The following is a 19,264-nucleotide window of genomic DNA, read 5'->3' on the forward strand; positions in this document are numbered from 1 at the left end:
CTCGGGGTGATTGGGATGCTGGGGTGAGGATTAAGTGACTTTAGGGGGTGAAAATACGGGGAAGATCTGTTTGAACACTCAGTCACTCATTCATCCACTTATTAACACATGTACATGGAATTGGGAGTTGAGCTAGTTTCTTGGCCACGTTCAGGGCAGTGGTGCCCCAGGAGTTGATGGAGAGGGAGTAAAAGGCAGAGATGACAGAAATGGACCTGGGGGAAATTGTCTGTCTGTCTTGGCCTCAGTTCTCCAAGATTCTTGCCTGGCAGGTTCATGGAGGACAAGAGGTGAACCTACTCAGAGTAGAACCTGGGCAGTAACTGGCCATCAGATCCCTGGTGACCCAGAAGAGGAAGAGAGAGAAAGGGACCCAAAAGTGGTGAGGTTTGTCCTCAGTGCTTGGCTCAAGGACCAAGGGCCCAGGCATTCAGAGGATGCGGGACCTGAGGCAGAGATGCAGAGTATAGGGCCTCATACTAGGGAGTGAGCTCATGCCCAAGCTGGCACCGCTATGTGCGTCCTCCACCTGCTCGAGGGCCTAAGGCAGCTAGGGTGCTCTCTCCCCTGCGCTGGAGGCTCAGAGCCTCCAGGTCAAATATCTGAATGGCATCTGTCATGCGGGGTTCACGGGCAGGGAACTGGGATTCGCTCTGCCAGGGCAATTCTGGAAGTCTACCCTAAGGAAACAGCATCGGAGTATAATCAGGGGTTAAGCAGGAAGTTTTAAGAGGTGGGAGAAGAGTCTGGATAAAAGTTAATGCCAAAAGCAGAAAAGGGTGGGGAGGAAAGAGCATTGCAGGCCTGAGACATTGCACCATTTTTGTTTCTGTTGTTGGGGGAGACAAAAGGCGTCAAATGTCCTGCTTAGGACTGGGGTCTTCAGTTCTTCCACTTTACAAAGAACATTTATATTTATTACATTCAGCCTTTTGGGTTTCAAGGAACAGCAGCCAACTCTGGCGAACCTAAGAAAAAGTAAGGGTCTGTTGAAGGACTATTGGGTGTCTAGGGCTGAGACGCATGCCAGGAAGGGGCTGGCATAGAAGCAAACCCAGAAAGTTCTTTCTTCATCCATCTCACTGTGTCTGTCTAAGGGAAGCTTTTTTCCCTTGATTTCTCCCTGCAGATAAGTGCTCTCTCTACCTCAGCCACCTGCAGGACATGGTTGCCATTAGCTCTCAAGAATACAAAAGACAAGAGGGGACTTACCTTTTTCACTTCTAGCCCCCAAATTCCAGGAGGATTCTGCTGGCCCATCTTGGATGAGAACCTATGTCCAGGGAGTGGGTCCCTACTCATTCATGTAGCACATACTAAAATGAAGAAGTGGATGGATTGGAGAGAGGGAAAAAAAAAGTTCCAGAAACTGGCTGGGAGGTTAAGCTTTGCTGGTGCTTCATTTACTCTTCCACAGACTTGTTTCAAGGAGGATCAGAGAGGTTAGGTAACTTTCCTGAAATCAGACAGCCAAGAAGTAGTCAAATCAGGACTAAACCTCTGCTTTAGTAGGCAAGAATAAGGCATCTATCACCTGTATCATCTATTTGCCTTGACTGTTTTGATGATGCTGGACTTGGAGCAGGATTTAGTCTCTAGAGGAATCTTCTTCCCAACTCGGTAGTCCCAAAAATTCCAAGAAAGAATATGGACATGTCAGAGTAAGCTCTTCCTTCTGTTTGCTGGGGCTCCTGCTGCTTTCTCAGTGACCTGGTCACATGGAGCTAGGAAGAACAGGGTTGCTGAGCCCCAAGGAGCAGGGTGTGTGTCTTCCACAGCTAAATCCCAGGCCAGCTTTTCAGGGAATGGAAGCAGTGGACAGACTTGTATACTGTCTGCACGTGTGAGCTGTGTGATCTCAGGCGAGTGACCCAGCTCCTCTGAGTCTGTTCCTTCATACATGAAATGAGCTTAATCATGCATAACATATGAACACCATCTACTATACCACCTGGCACTCAACTCAGTATATGTGGTTCTCTTCCCTCATGACTAGACCCCTTGGGGCATCAATTCTGATCTCTGCCCCTCCCTGAGAATATACTATTAAAGCCCCCACACTTGATTCACAAAGGGTTGACCTGGATCCATGCTAGAGAAGAACTAACTAGAGAGTGGCAAAGGCCTCCATAGCAACAAACGTTTAACAGGTTGCCCTGGGAACCCTCACTGATGCTCTTGGGGAGGAAGGCCGTAGCCAGAGACAAACAGAGGTAAGAGGTGCACCCCCATCATATGAGCCAGAGGTCCCAAACAGCAACATTATTTTTGATTTGGACAGTGGTGAAGCGGGGAGAGGTCAGGGGAAGGACTGAGACGGGAAGGACTTTAAGACCAGCCCTCATTTGCTGAAATAGACAGATCCCAGTTCAGCACCATGGACAGAATCTGCCTTCCTGGAGAAGGTTCTTGGGGAACCAGCTTGAGGGAGATCAGTGTGGCGGGGAGAGGGGGGACCCGGTAACTTTCAGGTGATGGCACCAAAGTAAACCCCCACCTCTGGGTCACAAAAAATTCACCTGGCCCAACCCACTGCATTGAAGCAGCACTTTATCAAGACCACTACACAATTACAACCATGTAGAAAAAGCCATTAGGCTGCTGTGGGGAAAGAACTGGGGAGGGGTCAGGAACCCAGAGGTCTAGTTCCTCTCTGAGACCACAGGACTACCTTGTCATCTTGAGCAAGTCACTCCCTCCAGTATCAGTTTCCTCACCTTTAAAATAAGACTGCTACACCAGACGATCCCTAAAGGCTTTTCCAACCAGGACACTCTATGTCCTGAGGATATTATAACTCATATGGAAATATGCTTTTGCATTTCTAGCTTTCTGGCCTTGCAGACATGTCCCTGGTTATGCCCATCAGGACTGCAGGGACGGTGCCCTCACCCCAGCCATCCATACCACTTGGTCCCCAGTTGCTCTGTCTCCCAATCTCCTGGGCCTGGGAGGCCTGGGAAGGTCCAACCTGAAGACATGGAGCTGGCCAGTTTTAATGAGTCAGAGCCTCAGCTTCAGATAGCTGGGTTTGAATCTGGGCTCCACTCACCCACCCTGGGATTTGGAGGATATTGTTTCACCTGCTGTGCCTCATTTGATATTGATGTCCACCCCAGTGAGTGCCCAGGGTGTCTGCACATGGCCAGTGCCCCTTCACCCCCTCTCCCATCTCATTAACATCTTACCCACTGTTTATCCACATGACACTCATTTGCTCATGGTGGGACGCTGATCTATTAGAATGGAATTTCCCTTCAACTTCTTATTATAATAATTATTAGAATCACCAGTAACACATGAATTCATAACTATTCTCTACATTAACATAATCGCTGTTGGGTAGATGCAAAGAATTCCTGATCTTATTAACGTAATTAAAAAGTTGTTACCTGCACTCCCTCGTGTGTATGGCCTGGGTCTCTGGGCCTGTCCCCATCTCTCTCCACCTGGGCAAATTTATCTGTTTTATCTGCAAGAAGAAGTTGTTTGTCTTCCTGTCTTCATGGTCAGCAGGATGGACATCGTAGCCTCCCCCGAAGACACATCACTTTGTAGATTTGCAGTAATTTCTCCTGCTTTGCCGCTGCCATTGCTGGCCACCGAGTATTGAGAACTTACCCTGGACTAAATGTGGTGCTAAGTGCCTTGCTATGAGAGAAGTGACATTTTCATTCCCAACTTACAGACGTGAAAACTGAGGATTCAAACTGAGGAAGGTTCCCCTACTCACTCAGCCAGTGAGAGATAGAGCCAGCCTTTGGTCCCAGGTGTCTCTATATCCAGAGCCCACACTTTTGACATTTTGCACCAGAGAAAGAAGCCTGTCCTCTCCTCTCCCTCTTCCCCTCGTCCTCCTCTCCTTTTTCTCTTTCCCTCCCACCTTGCTCTTTGCTCACAGCCCAAAACTGCCAAGGCCCTTAGACTAGAAAGCTGAATATGAAATTCCATCTCACAGGTAGAAACAGTGAAGGGACCTGGCCTCAGAGACCCACTGAGAGTATAGCTCACCCTGAGATCCCTTCTTAATTTAGAACTACCAGACTAGAGGGGAGTGATACGTTTATTTCTCCTTTACTCTATGTAGCAGCTCATATGTGCACCTAGCTCTACCCTCAGTCCACCTCGCTGCAGGTGTGTGAGTGATGATAAGCGCTGTTCCAGGGTTTACTTCCATACAGTTGTACCGAGGAGCTTCTTCGGGACCTCATTTCATCCTCACAGCACCCTAGGAGGTAGAGCATTGTGCCCACTTGAAAGATGTGAAAACTGAGACCAAGAGTGTCATAGATTTTTGGAGCTGGAAGAACCCAGCTTCCCTAGGCCAATGTCTCTAACTCCACAAACCAGGCCAGGATGTTTCGTGGATCTCAGCATGGTTCCCACCCCACCTGCTCTCCAGAGAAATCAGGGGGTGGAGTTGTCCAGATTCAGATACAGATTCCAAACTCCACCACCAACATGCAGTAGAAACTTAGGTCACTCTTATCCCTTCTAAGCCTTTTTTCTCATTGTAAAACGATTGTTTGTGGGATAAGGATGCTGCATTTGGGGATATGCTCAGAGTATCTCTTCCTCCCCAGGGAATAACAGGCTGAAAAACGCTTTTCAGCCAGCATCGGCTTAGAGGCGGCCACTTTGATTCCACGACAGCAATTTTAATTGTTCCTCCTGCAAACCTCCATGGATCCATTCCAGCCAAATCAACTGACTTGTTTAAATGGTCATTCCTCAATGCCATTCCCGTTGGCTGCAAATAGATGGTCCTTCTGTGTGCTTCTGGATAAGCCCCAAAGTCCAGCTGAGATAAATCCATCCCTCCAAAGCGACATCTGCTGGGAGGTGGCACTGCATTAAGTCAGATTATAATGGCATTTCACTGGATTCCTGTAACTTTTACTTAACTGGAGTTGGAACCTCCCACTGAGAGGCTCCATGCTCAGAAGAATTTTCCTGGCAGGAGAACGCCTTGGGCTACCCAGAGCAGGTTGTGTTGTGGAGGGAAGATGGAGGGTTAGTGAACAGAGTAAAAGGTCTCTGAGTTGGGCAGGGCGTGCAACAGTAGACCTTCTGCTGTTGGTGAAGGTCAGCTTTGAGAGGACCAGATGCGTTGGTGTAACTTGCCTTCTGGGTCTGGCCAGGGTGCTTAGATTACTTTGAGGCTCACTTTTCACATATCCGTTCAATCATTCACTTCCTCACTCTCCTGACAAACATTTAATAACCATCTATTTTCCAGGGCCTTGTGCTCGGTGATGGGGATACAGAGATGATAAGAGCCTGTTTTTAACCAAGATGCTCACAGTCTGGCCCAGGCCACAGAAACGCCTAGTGGGCATCAGAGAGCAAGAAGAGGTCTCCTTGGAGGTCAAGTGGGGCAGGCGTCTATCTCAGAGTGGGTGCCCCCAAGACAGACCCCAAGAAAAGGACATGGGTTCTGCTCATTTATTTGGGAGGCAATTCCAGGGAGCACAGTCAGGGATTATAAAGAATGATGCAGGAAAGGGAGCAAAGCCAACAAAGGGAGCATCCATGCGTGGGTACCTCTGTGCACCACCGGGCTCAGTCCCACCGGGGACTTCTGGGGAACGGCATGGAGACACCTCAGAACTGCCCTCCTGGTGGCTGGGGAGGCTGCTTTTTAATCCACTGACCCTCAGCCCTAACAGTGTGAGAGCCGCTCCTGGGATGTGTTAATCCCCTGCACTTAGACGCTGCATCACTGATGAGCAAGCTTCCCAGGTGCTGGAGAAAGTGCACTTCTGAGAAGAAGAGAGCAGTGGATGTTTTAGGAGGGGGGCTGACAGCAAGCCAGGAACTGACGATGCCACAGAACAACCCAGGATGGGCCAAGGGGACCTGGCTGAGCTAGCAGCAGCATCTGCTGCAATGTTTTCAAAAAGGTGATATCTGAGCTGGGTCTGGAAGAATCAGTGGGCATTAGCCAGCTGAAGTGGGCATGGACAATGGTTTATCCAGGCAGTTGGAACAGGGAAGACAAAAATGGAAAAAGAGAACTGAGATAATTCCTTTAGATAATAGCTGCTGATAAGGCGAGAAGGCAGTGGCTCAAGGGACTTGGGATTAGGAAGAGAAGAGTTTACTTTCAGGCCAAGGATGGGAGAGGTTTGAGTAGCTTGTACACAGGGAATTTAAGTGGTGGGTTGGGAAAGCTCAGGAAATGGGAAGAGAGGAGATGGCCAAGAGTTTCCGCAGCAATGGAAGGAGGCGGGATCCGGTGGAAGGTACAGGGTCTGGTCTTACATCAGCAGAGGGCCCCTGAGATGAGTGAGGATAAGTCACTGAGGAAAGGGGGAAGGGGTGCCCCATGGTCTCTTTCTCCAATACTGAAGGGGCTATAGGGAACTGAGCCAGTGACAGGGCTGGGGTTGGAAGCAGATTTTGAGAAAGGTAGGGCCCTGGAATTATCCTAGAGGGAGAGGGAGCAGGTCACGGAAGGTCAAAGGAGGGATGAGTGATGCTGGTGATAGCTGAGGTTGGCACCTGTGCCCCGGCGGAGGTGCCAGTCCCCCTGACACACAGATTTTTCAGCAGCTGCTCCATGTTTAGCACAGATGAGTGAAAAACAGACAGGTACATCATTTCCTGGCCAGTTTGGTGGGGCAAGAGTGGGACAAGAACACAAGCCCAGTGCAGACACAGTAGCCCTGGGGCAGGACTGCCCTGCATGAAAATAACAAAGCCCAGGGCCTGGCACGTTGTAAATGTTCAATAAACACTGGCGGTGTCATGATGGCTCTTAACCACGCTGCTCTGTGCTTGTCTATTTCTCTGCCTCATGCATTAGTCTGTGAGCCCCTTAAGAGCTGGGGCTCGTGCCTCTGCACTGGGCTGAGTTACTCTGGTCACTTGTCAGTGCAGACCTGGCCTCCAGGGCCTTCATGACCACACTGCTGTGTGGGCAGCAGGTTCCCAGGAACAGATGTTTCTCCTCTGCTCACACGCGGCCATTCTGCACCTGGACTCAATAATTCCTGCTGCCCGCACAGGGTCCCCCTGCCCACACGCTCTGCAGGAGTCCCTGTGCTCTGCAGGCTCCACACCTGCAGGTGCCCTCCTCTCTCTATTGAGGGATCTTGTTTTTCAAAAATCCCTTGGACATTCTAGAACCACGAAAAGCAGTTCATCTCAATATTCATGATGTCCTGACACGTAACTCTGTGCATATCCCCTCTCTCTCTGTCCCTCTCCCTCTCTCTCTCTCTCTCTCTCTCTGTCTCTCTCTCTCTGTCTCTCTCTCTCTCTCTCTCTGTCTTTCTCTGTCTTTCTCTCTCTCTTTATCTCTCTCCTTCTCCTCCCCCACCAACAATATGTTAGCACAATCTGTCCCCTCACAGAGGGACCATCAAGCAACATCAAGCAACATCTCAACACATGTAACCAGATTGCCTGGCCTGGGTACATAAACAAGGACCATCAAAAAAGCTGCGTGTGACCGAGCCCTGCCTGGTTCTACATGTGCCCAAAAGCTCTGCATTCACTCTGCTGAAAACAAGGTCTCTTAACGACGGGCATTTTGTCTTTGCAGGACATGGCAGCAGGAGGGGGACATGCAAGCAGGGCTGCAGGAGGCTGGGCTGTGTCCTGGCCGGGCCACTGATGGCTGTGGACTTGAGGTGTGCGCCTCACCCGGCAGATCCTTGGTGTCCTCGTCAGCAGAGGGGACAGTGATAGCACCTTCCTTGCATGGACGGTTCAGAGAAAGATACGAATTATCAACACAAGAAATGATGGTTCTGTGATGGAGGCGACAGCATCTTCTTGTTCATCCTCAGGGCAGCCTAAGAGGCAGGTGTCCTGACCTCATTTGGCAAATGGGACCTGGGGGGTCAGTGAGATTAGCTGAGGGGCCCGGGCACACTTCTTAGTGACAGGAGGTGCTGGGACTCCAATGTGCTGTGTTCACTTCCAAAGCTCAACCAAAAGCCTGGGTGTGTCCATGGAGGGGACACCTGGTTCCTGGAACCAGTCAGCTGCCAGGGGCTCCTGGGCCACTGAGAAGTGAGACTGGCTGCTCCTCTCTGCCCGAGCCCAGGGGGAGGCTGCAGACCCTGGAAGAGGGCAGTTCCCCATCCCCCATCTGAGGGGCACAGTCAGGGGCTCACAGCCACAGGGGGCTGGGCTACAGGTCCTGGAGCTGCTCCCACCTCCAGGGGACCTGGACACCTGCTGCCCCGGTCCAGAGCCACCATGCACTCCTGGATGACTGACCTCCTGCATACCACGTGGTGTGTTCGCTTCCAAAGGTGAGCCTTCCAGGCCTGCGAGTCCCTGAGCTTATTGGTCCTGGGTCTGTTTCAAGTTTCAAGGGTGGCCGTGCCTCTGCTCTACCACCTGCTTCTGATCAGACCCTGACGCTTGGGCCTGAGCCCTGGAGTCTAACCCAGCCACCATGGCTTCCTGACCTCCCTGCCACTTGCTGAATGCTCCCCTGTGAAAGCTCATTCCACGGTGGGTCTGGAGCCAGGATTAATTAGCCATGTGAGTGGTCACCTCTGGATACCAAGGTCCTTGGGAAAAATCTTCGTCTGGCCTCTCCTTGAATCCTCTCATGGGACAGAGCCCAGTGCAGGGCATACGTGTTCATCAGACTTTGTGGAATGAATGGAATATTTGAGGGGGTCAGAGGTCATGTCCTGGGCAGCAGTATGGGGAAGAAAGAAAGAGAGACAAGAGAGGAGAACTGGTTTTCAAGCCCAGCTCTGCTCCTGGCTCAAAACATGGCCTTGGGCAAGTCCCTTCCCCTCTCTGGCCTCAGTTTCCCCATGTGGACCATGGGGTTGGAGAAGATGGTCACTGATGTTGATGGGTCCAAGAGTCTGCTGAGGTCTGACTCCAGTCACACAGACAGGAGGTGACATCATGTATGGTTAAAACTATGAGCTCTGGGATCCAACAGCCCTGGATTCCTGTCCACCTGGGTGCATAACTTTGAAGACGTTTCTCTGAGCCTCAGTTTCCTTATCTATAAATTGGAGTCAGTTATAGGAGAACATCCTCATAGGGTGATGATGAGGACCAGTAAGTAGATGTGTTCAAATCTCTTCATGGCTGTTTCCCTCGGTGCTTGGTCAAGGGTGGCTCTTGCATGGTGATGATGGTGATGATGGTGGCGATGATGATGGTGATGATGGTGGCGATGATGATGGTGATGATGGTGGTGGTGATGTTGATGATGATGATGTGGGTGGTCAGTGGGAAGTAATGGGTCCCTGATTCCTGGTTCAGTTCTGCCCCAATTCTAAGCCCTGAGCAACCCCAGGTGACAGGTGGGAGAGGATCCACTAGAGCCCCAGGAAGGAAGGGACATAAGCATCACAGACCTTCAGGCCCAACCTAGGAATTAGTCAGCAGATATTTATATGCCCAATACTGCACCAGGTGCTGGAGATTCACCAGTGGGTAAGAAAGTCCCTTGTGGAGCTTACATTCCACCGAGAGCAACAGCAAGTGAACAGGTAAACAAGACATTTGCATCCTTTGGTGGTGAGAAGTTCTGTGGAGAAGATAAAAGTGGTCTGTGTAGTGGGGGAAGGGTGGGGTCTACTCTGCCTTAGAGAGGTAGTCAGGGAAGGCCTCTCAGAGGAGGTGGCATTTGAGTTGACCCAAGGGAAGAGTTTTCTAAGCAAAAGGCCCTGAGACAGGAATCACTTAGATTTTTTAAAATTTCCAAGCTTTTGCCATCTCCTCCAACACTGGCCTGCCCTCTGCTACCCCCTGTGACTCACCTCTACCTTTGCAGAGGGGACACAACTCATCATTTAATCACCTAACAATTTTTACTGAGCATCTACCTTGTGCCAAACACTGTGCTAATCACTCAGAATAGGACAGATGTGGTCCCTGCACACATGGAGCCGACATGTTATTAAAAGAGAAAGAGGCAGTTATGAGTAATAACAGCTAATGATTTTATTACAGCAGATTCACACACTGACAAAGTGCCAGGCACTGTACATGGCCTGAGTGATCTAAGGAGATGCTTGGTCCTCGCCCTTTGGACATCAGTGTAGAGCCAGAGACAGATAATGAAGACCATGAATGTAATAACAACAGCCAGTCTTACGATATGCCAGGTGCCATTCTCAGGGTGTCACAGACATCACCTCCCTGATCTTCACACCAACTTCCTGAGATAGATTCATTCTTAGGTGAGGAAATCAGGGCACGGAGAAAGGACGTACCTTGCCCAAGGCGACAGCCAGTACGGGGTGAGACCAACCTTCCATCTTCACAGATTCAGAAGCCTGCAGTCATGACCCCCCAACCTGCTCCCTTGCCCTAAAGACCCTGGAAACCGCTGCCCCCCAGTTTGACTGGTTACCAAATTCCCCACTTGATGTGGAAACAGAGGGGACAGGACCACAGGGATTATCTTTTCAACTCCTTCATTTTATAGCTGGGGAAACAGGCTCAGAGAGGCAGAAGGGCTGGCCCAGGATCACCTCTCTAAGCAAAGGGAGGGGAATGAGACAAAACAAGACAGCATGAATGAACTCAGAGTAAACGGTTCAGTATCATCCTCAGAACAAGCCTGTGAGAGAAGGTGAATTATTACCCACATGTCACAGATGGGGAAACAGAGGCTCAGGAAGGTGAAGCTTCTTGTCTCAGGATCACACAGTGAGTAGCTAAGCCAGGGTGTGTGCCCCCCAAGCCTGTGCTTGCTCTTTCTCCTGCTCCATTTGCCTCTGTCATTGTCACAGGGGGGCTCATGACTCTGCCTGGTTGGTTCCATGTGATGGTCAGCCCTGTGTGCACGCTGAGCGTGTGTGTTTCCAGGTGAGCTGGGTCAGTGGTCAGGCCTGTGTGCACGCTGAGCGTGTGTGTTCTCCGGGTTAGTGGTCAGGCCTGACTGAACACTGAGCGTGTGTGTTTCCAGGTGAGCTGGGTCAGTGGTCAGGCCTGTGTGCACGCTGAGCGTGTGTGTTTCCAGGTGAGCTGGCCTACTGGGGTGGCAGGGCCAGCACGCCCCTCAACATGACTCATTAACTAATTATCCTGCTGCAGAATATCGGGCTCATGGGCTGTGACCTGGGCGGCAGGCTGCTCCCTGGCCCTGGAGACTGAGCCCAGGCCCCTGATGTCTCACGTTCTTTAGCTGGAACCGGGGGTGGGAGGGGCCCGGAGGTGCCAGCAGGACAGGATCTGCTGGGAACTGGGACCTGGGTCTTTTCCTGCTGGCAGGGCCAGGGAGAGACCCCATGCACCCTCAAGTCAGCCCTTCTCTCCTTTCGCCCTTCCCCTGCTCATCACCCTCTGCCTGGATCCCTCGGACCCAGGAAAGGACACCGTGGCTGTCTCCTCAGTTCTGTGTCCAGTGCCTACAGCATCTGGCCCAGAGCCCACAGTGAATGAATGAATCATTGAATGAACATCTTTTCCAGGGCCCTGATATCTGAGCTTTCTGCCTGCACCTGGACTTGCGGGCATCTGGGCCTCACAGCAGAACTCCTGAGTTGCCTGGTGCAGGTGCCGACACAAAGTGAGAAGGCTGCCCTCCAAGGGGCCCGGACTGACCCTAACTGCCAGCCTGGCCACTGCCTGGGTCCCGCCCGCAACACGGACTGGTGGCCCTACTTACTCCCCCAGGGCCCTGCCCACCTGGGCGCGAGCTCTGGGAAGAGGGCTGCTGCTGTCTCCCCAATATCTCTGTCCTTGCCTCCATCCCTTTGGGACTGGGATCCTGCCTGCGGCTGCCAGACGTCCCAGGCGTGGCTGACTCGCCCACCCACCCTTCACTCCTCCCTTTACTCATTCCCCAAACATCACCAAAGAGCCAAACCCTGCTTCTTTCTCTCCTTCCAATCCAAACTGTCTGTGTCACTTAAGAATAATTCACAGCCACATAGCTGTCTGAGGAGAGATGGGCCCTAAGGAGGTGTATGTGTTACAGAGCAAAACAGACAGGGAAGCTGCGGCTATAGCAGCCATCGGCAGGTGGGAGCCAAGAGGCCATCCCCTCACACAGGTGGGACGAGACCCACCAAATGTCAGAGCCGGCAGGGGTCCAGGCCACCATCCCTGCCCTTCCTGGTTCTGAGCTCTGGAGTCTAAAGGCCCAGAGGTGGGGTGAGCACCCCAAGGTCACAGGCCAGGCAGTGCCAAGCCTCAGACCAGAACCCAGGACTCCAGACTCCCGTCCTGGGCACTTCCACCGCCCCTGCTGCCCCGCGGTCTCTGCTCTCCAGCTTCTCCGGACCCGCCCACCGTGGCATCTTCAGCACTAACTCTGCACCTCCTGGAGCCCATCTGCATCTGATTAAATAACCACCAGGGGTGGGCGGCAAGCGACACCACGGTCCCCAAGAGGAGACCTGAGATGAGGGGTGACAGCCCCACAATCCCATCAGCGCTCAACCTCCACACGAGGGAAATTCAAGTTCACAGAGGTCTCTTTTTACGTTTCAAGAACGTTTTCTACGAGAACCAACTGGCATTTTCTATACTTAATGCATGATAACTGGTCGTATAAACCTAAACTGTCCCTGTAAATCTACATTAAATGCCCAGGTTTCAAAGTATTTAGGACACTTAATTAATGAAGTATTAGCACAAAACCACTACTAATCTGTTCACTCCATGTCCTCCCCGGCCCCAGCCCACCCTCCAGACAACAGCCGCATGATCTTTCTAAAATGCACATCCCACCAAATCTCTCCAGGGCTTCCTGTCCCCCGGGGCTCCCACTGCACTCGGGGTCAAGGTCAAGTCCTTTCTCACGGCCCCTGAAGCCCCTTGGGACCCAGCCCCCACTGCCCCCTCCATCGTCTCAATCCTTCGTCAACCCCTACGACCTGCCTCTGGCCACACAGACCCACTTGCCACCCTGCTAACTTGTGTCTCTCCCCTACTCTCTCCCAGGCCTTTGCACGAGCTGGTCCCTCTGCCCTGAGAGCCCCCCTTCACTGATCACCTCCCCCGGGACCTCCAGGTCTCTGCAGTGATGGCCCTTCTCAAGGGAGGCCTGCCCTGCCTGCCCTGAGCTCCCACAGCCCCACGTGCCGGTCCTCATGCAACTGACCACCCAGAACGGAACCACCCAATTGTCCATCTGCCTCCCCCATCCGACTGGGAGCAACCTGAGGGCAGAGGCACAGCTCAAAATCACTCTGCAGCCCCAGCCCCTGGCTTCAGGCCTGGCCCAGTCCGGGGCTTCGTTGCACGTTGACTGAGGGGTAAAGAATGTCAGGCTGGGGCTTCCCTGGTGGCGCAGTTGTTGAGAGTCCGCCTACCGATGCAGGGGACACGGGTTCGTGCCCTGGTCCGGGAAGATCCCACATGCTGCGGAGCGGCTGGGCCCGTGAGCCATGGCCGCTGAGCCTGTGCGTCCGGAGCCTGTGCTCCACAACAGGAGAGGCCACAACAGTGAGAGGCCCGCGTACCGCAAAAAAAAAAAAAAGAATGTCAGGCTGGCAGCGTGTCCCCGCGGTTAGACTGTGTGTCTGGCCCCATTCATCACTCACCAATATACCCTCATCTGCTCAGGCTGTGGACAGCAGTGGCAGGGATCCCTTGTAACCAGAGAGGGTGTTCCCAGCTCACCTCTGAGGAGTGGTTTTGATTGGCCTAAACCATCTATGGTGATCTCATCTCCTTGGCCAATAATTGGTCTAGGAGTTGCTATCTTCCACCCAATGAAATAGAAGCAAATCCCTCTTAGATGAGGCTTCTAGGAAAGATTTCTTTTTCTAAATAAAGAGACAGTCTCAGTTGATACAACTCTCTTGCTCTTTGCCTGAAACCTTCCTCCTGCCTGCTATCCAGACATGATGTCTGGCTGGAGCTATAGCAGTCATTTCATGACCATGAGGCTACCAACTGAAGGACAAGAAGCCACATATACTAAAGATGGCAGAGCAGAAAGAACCTGGGTCCTGTGTGGAATCATGAACAGCTGAACCAGGGCCAGTGGTCACCTGCATCTGAACCTCTTTTCTGGTGAGAAAAACAAGCCGCTGTTTTTTCAAGCTGCTATTTGACAAAGTCTCTGTTACTTATAGTTAAACACAGTTATAACTGATACAAACAGACCTGGACTCAAGTCCCTTCTCTGACACTGACTATCTGGGTGACCTTGGGTAAGACAGTTAACCTATCCATCCTGTCCAAGTTTCTCAAAATGCAATTTATTCATCTGTTAAAATGAAGTTCATGGTCCCTACCCCATAGGTGTGTTTCATGAGGGGAGGGATTGAGGCTGCCTTGTTCAGTGCAGGGCCTGGTACAACAGGAAAAATTGTTAAATGTATCAGAGCTCACCATGTGCAGACATGGATCTAAACAGTTTGCATGAATCATCTCCCTCAATTCTTACCACATTCCTGTAAGATAAGTACTAATATTAACATCACTTTTTTTTTTTGGCAAATGAGAAAACTGAGGCACAGAGAGGCTGAGTCACTTGCCCTGGGACACACAGCTGGCAAATGGCAGAAATGAGATGTGAGCCCAGGCAGTCAGATCCCAGAGCTCACACTCTTAACCACTGTGCTATGCTGACCTGGCATATAGCAGGTGCTCAATAAATGCCTACTGACCAGATGAATGAATACATTGAGACAGGTGCTGGAGGACACATGGGCTTCTGATTCAGTTCCTTCCACCACTGCCTCGGCTTGTGAGGGGCTCCTGAGGAGACCCTGGACCCGGTGGGCAGTGGGTAGAGCCCCTGAGCCACTCTCCACCCCCCACACACACCCGTACCCACACTCACACTCATCCCCACCCTGACCAACACACCCCCAAGGCTGAGTCTCCCCCAGGCTCACAGGCCCTTAGGTGTGTCACTGGCGCATCTCAGTCCTCAGACACCTCCTCAATTCCTTCTGTGATTGAAACAACACATTTGCTCCCATGTTAACTTTTATTTCTTACTGATTTTCTCTACCCTGTCTCATCCATGTCCATTTTTATCTCCTTAAAGTAGAAGAAGCCATTCAGTGGGAGAAGCAAGAGAGTGTTCAAACAAGGACCTCTATTAATGGGGCCATCGCCCTTGATGGGGTCAGAAGGGGCCCACCCATCACTCTGGCCACACTTGCTGGGCTGGGAGAGCCTGGGGAGACGGCTGCCGTCCAGTCTCCCACTGAGGGGGCGGGGTGAGCTTGGCTTCTGGCGAGCTATCCAGTGAAGTCCCGGGTCTGGGATGGGGGTGTCACCTGGGGTGACAGAGGAGAAGGCCCTGACGGTGGCTGCAGGGGCATATCTGAGTGGAGGTCAGGGGAAGGTTGGGGTGGGAGCCTTAGCAGGGGTCAGACAGGGTGGATAGTTACAGGGAAGGAAACAGGTGAAGCCAGAGGCTGGGCCCCAATGGAGGCAGAGACTCTGAGCTGCGTTCACAGGGCCTGGCCCGGGGCCTTGTTGACCCTCCCGCACCCCTCCCCCCGCCGAGGAATGTGTCCCAGCTCCTCTGAGTCGCCGTCCCCAACAGTCCTCCTGAGGTGGGGCTGTTGGGTGGTCGACCTCTGTGCACCCCCAGAGGGAGGTCCTGGGGGAGAGAGCTCTGTGCTGGAGCATGGGGGCCTGGGCCCACCTCTGGGCCCCCATCTCACCTCCCTGAACTGCATTTCCTCCTCTGCAAGGGGAGAATAATAGTATACCTGCCTTTGGGGGTGTTGGAGGAGGGCAGGTCATGAGGTCTTGTCATGAAGTACTTCATAGCACAACACCTGATACAACAAGGGCTCAGTGGGGGAGCTGTGATGATGATGATGATGATATGATTATGGTATTGGTGATAGTGATGGTGACGGTGGTACTACTGATGGTGGTGGCGGTAATGATGACGATGATGGTGGTAATTACGTTGGTGATGATGGTAATGGTGCAGATGATAATGATGGTGATGAAGATAGTGGTGATTATGATGATAACAGGGACAGTACAAGTGATAATGGATAATATGATGCTGGTGGTGGTAATGGAGGGGAAGGATGCAGCAGAAAACCATGAGTGACAGCTGACCCTCCGACCCTAATTATCCATCCCCATAATGCCATGACCCCCGAATCTGGAGCCCTGATCCCAGCTGCAATTCTCCACGCTTTTGTGTTGTGTCAGAGACATGACCCTCATGGACAATCATTTTCACAACTGCAGGGACAGGGTCTGTTTCACACACAGCTCTATCCCCAGCCCCCGGCTCAGTGCCTGGCACAGGACAGGTGCACACTAAGCATCTGCCCAGTGGCTGGAGGGGAAGGCAGAGAAGCAGGAACCCGCCCCTCCCGGTCTCCCTCCCTGCAGATCCCCAGGCTGCTCTTTCACTGCCTCTACTTGACATCCATATTCCTGGGTCTCAGAGGACACCAAGAGGGCTTGGAAACCAGGACTCAGGAATCTCCTTCTCGGGGTTCGGTCTTCCAGCTCCTTGCCTGCCTTCGTTCATGGCAGCTCATGTTCCAACACCGTCAGCCACCTCATGGTGATATTGACAATTACCAGTGAAGAGGCACTATTTTCTCTGCTTCCCACAGTGCAGAGTAATAGGAAGGAAGTCAAAGGGCTTTGATGAACTTCAAGGCCCGTGAGGCTCCCTCCAAGGATTTCCAGTGTGCGCTTTCCCTGGGTGTCCTCCTAGAGCCCTCAGAGACTGCACACTCCACCACCTCCCATCTTCTGGGTGACCTGGGCTTGTTAGAAGGTGGCTATACGGTGGCAGGGTTGGGAGCCTATTCCACTCTGCCCCTCCATCCAGAACTTGGTTCACCCCTCTTCTGACCTCTCCAGGATGGTTTGCATCCTAAGTGCTCCCATCCAGGCTCTCTGCACTTGATCCCCAATCCAGGGTCAGACATAGCCCTTGGAAAGGGTCAGTAACAGTCAGGTTAGTGGAGGCCTCGGTCTCTCTGCAGGGGCTGCCTTCCGCCCCAGCCTGCAGTCATCTGGCAGCCACAAAGCTAACGTTCCCAGTTGCAGGCAGGAAACAGAAGGGATTCTCGCTCTGCCAAATGCCAGAGTCACCTAAGGGTTAACTTCCTCTGTTATAACGGATGGTTGTAATTTAGGGTGAGAGGAAGACCACTGGTCATGTCTTGCCCGGCTCCCGGCTGAGGGAGGAGTGAGGTCAGCTAGCAATGGAGGCTTAAGGAACACAAGGTCGGGGACAGACAGGTGTATCTCAGTTCATTGATGAGGGAACTCAAGTCCAGAGAGGTGAAGTAACTTGCCTAGGGTCACACAGCACATTGACAGCAGAGCTGGGATGGAAACTCAGCTCTGCCAACCCTGTGCTGTTTCCAGGACACAGCACAGTCCCCAGTGTCAATACTCTGTCAGTGGAGGGAGAGGCAGGGAGGCCAGAGTGGGGTTCACTCGGTGGGATGGGCAGTGGGAGGGAGCAGAGAATGGCTAGCCATGTGCCCTCCATGAGGACAGAGCCTGGCCTCCCTGGTTTTCGGCTTCATCCACAGGACCTGGCGCACAGCAGGCGCTCAGTCAATGTCTGCTTCCAGCACAAGGCTCAGGCCGTCCCCGCTGGGCTGCCGGAACTGAGTGGGGCTAGTTGGACCTAGAGGTCACGGGGGCACATCCCCCCATCCTTCCCACAGCTGGGCAGTCGCATCCACGAAGCCCTGCCCTCACTCTACCATGTGCTTCCTGACGCCAGCTGTCTCGGCAAGGACTCAGAAATCCATCTGAGTTCCAATAAACAAACACATACAAAAAAACACTGCTGCTTCCCTCGTGCTTCTCTTATAGATGCAAGCGCTGTTCCCATTTTTCCTGCCCCTCCAGTCTCCAGCCACCTGCGTCCGCCCTTTGCCTCCCTCAGGACAGAAAGCCCCAGCTCCTTCGGAAAGCAGAGGGATGATGATCGAAGAGCTGATCATTGGAAAACCCCACCTGCCTCCGAGGGGTCCAGAGCAGTCCAAGAGGACCAGTCCCGCTGAGCCGAAGTAGGATGGATCCACCCTCCCACCACTGAGACCCGGCACCCGCCGGGTGCCAGGTGCTCCACTCACTCTCGGTGACCTGGTCCATCCTGAGTGCCACACTCGCCCACAGCCGTGGGTCCACGTGAGCCCAGGACTTCCTTGGGCTACACATCCTCCATCCACCCAGCAAGCCACCTGCCGGGCCTGCACGGTTCTCATCCTGAGGACGTCGCTCCTTGTGGAGCTGGATCCACTGCAGGAGAGAGACTCCAAGGCTTCTCCCCATGGCTGGCGTTATCCTGATCAGCTGTCCTGAGGCACGGCCCCCGGCCGTCACTGGAATGACCATGCTGAGCCCAGTGTCCCCACCCCTGTGACTTGGGCTGTGGTGAGGACCCTGAGGGGGAAACAGCACAAAGGGCTCTGCAGACCTCAAGTGGGAGCCCAGGGTCTGGTCCTGAGGACTCCACAGGGGCCCACTCCCTGTTCCCACTGGCTGTTCCCACGTAGCAGCTCACCCCACCACAGCTGTCTGACCAGAGCTCTCCGTGGCCGGTGGGCAGGGCAGGGAGTCACCGCTCGTTCCCAGATTCTCTGGGTGCAGATGGGTAGATCAACAGTTTGCATGCCCGGGTCCAGAACTGGCCCAGCCTGGCTCGGCTGCCCCAACTTTGCTTGAACTTGACCGTGTTTGCCACCTCACCGAGCCTCAGTTTCCCCATCTGTGAGGTGGGCTTATGGGGGTGCCTGCTTCCCGGGGCTTTTGGGAAGAGTGGAGGCAGTGATGTGAAGCAAGTGCCGGGCACGTGGGGAGCCTCCGAGCCTTTCCTCTGTGTGTCAGGAGATGTCCAGCCGCTCTTCCTCCCGTCTGAGCTCAGGTCCTCTCTCTCTCCAGGTCCCCTCCCCACGCCCGCTGCTCCTGCCAGAGTGCGGCCCCCTGCATCTCTCCGAGCTGTTCCAACAGCCTCCGCACAGGTCTCCTGCCTCAGCCTCCAAACTCCAGGCTGTCTCCAGAGGTGTTTTCTTATTTGCAGACCTCATCATCTCACTCCTGGCTTAACGGTTTTCCTGATGGCTCCTGTCACCATCACCTCCCAAATAACATCCAAACCCTTAGCCTGCAGTTGGAGCAGCTCCAGAACTACCATATGAGAGGGACCTGGGGCAGCATCTGGTGACAGGGAGGTGAGAGTGTCTCTTGTATTTCACAATTGGTAAAAATAGTTTTCTGAATGGTTTGTATTTATTCTTCAAGTAAAGATTTAGAAGACAGTGAATACCCACACCAATGACGATGATGATGATGATGATGATTTATATTTGGATTCACTTTGGGAAGGATATTGATTTGCTCATCCAAAAAG

Source organism: Aethalodelphis obliquidens, unplaced genomic scaffold (assembly GCF_003676395.1).
Source record: "Aethalodelphis obliquidens isolate GAN/ISIS:26980383/991018 unplaced genomic scaffold, ASM367639v1 scaffold9, whole genome shotgun sequence".
Classification (NCBI taxonomy): domain Eukaryota; kingdom Metazoa; phylum Chordata; class Mammalia; order Artiodactyla; family Delphinidae; genus Aethalodelphis; species Aethalodelphis obliquidens.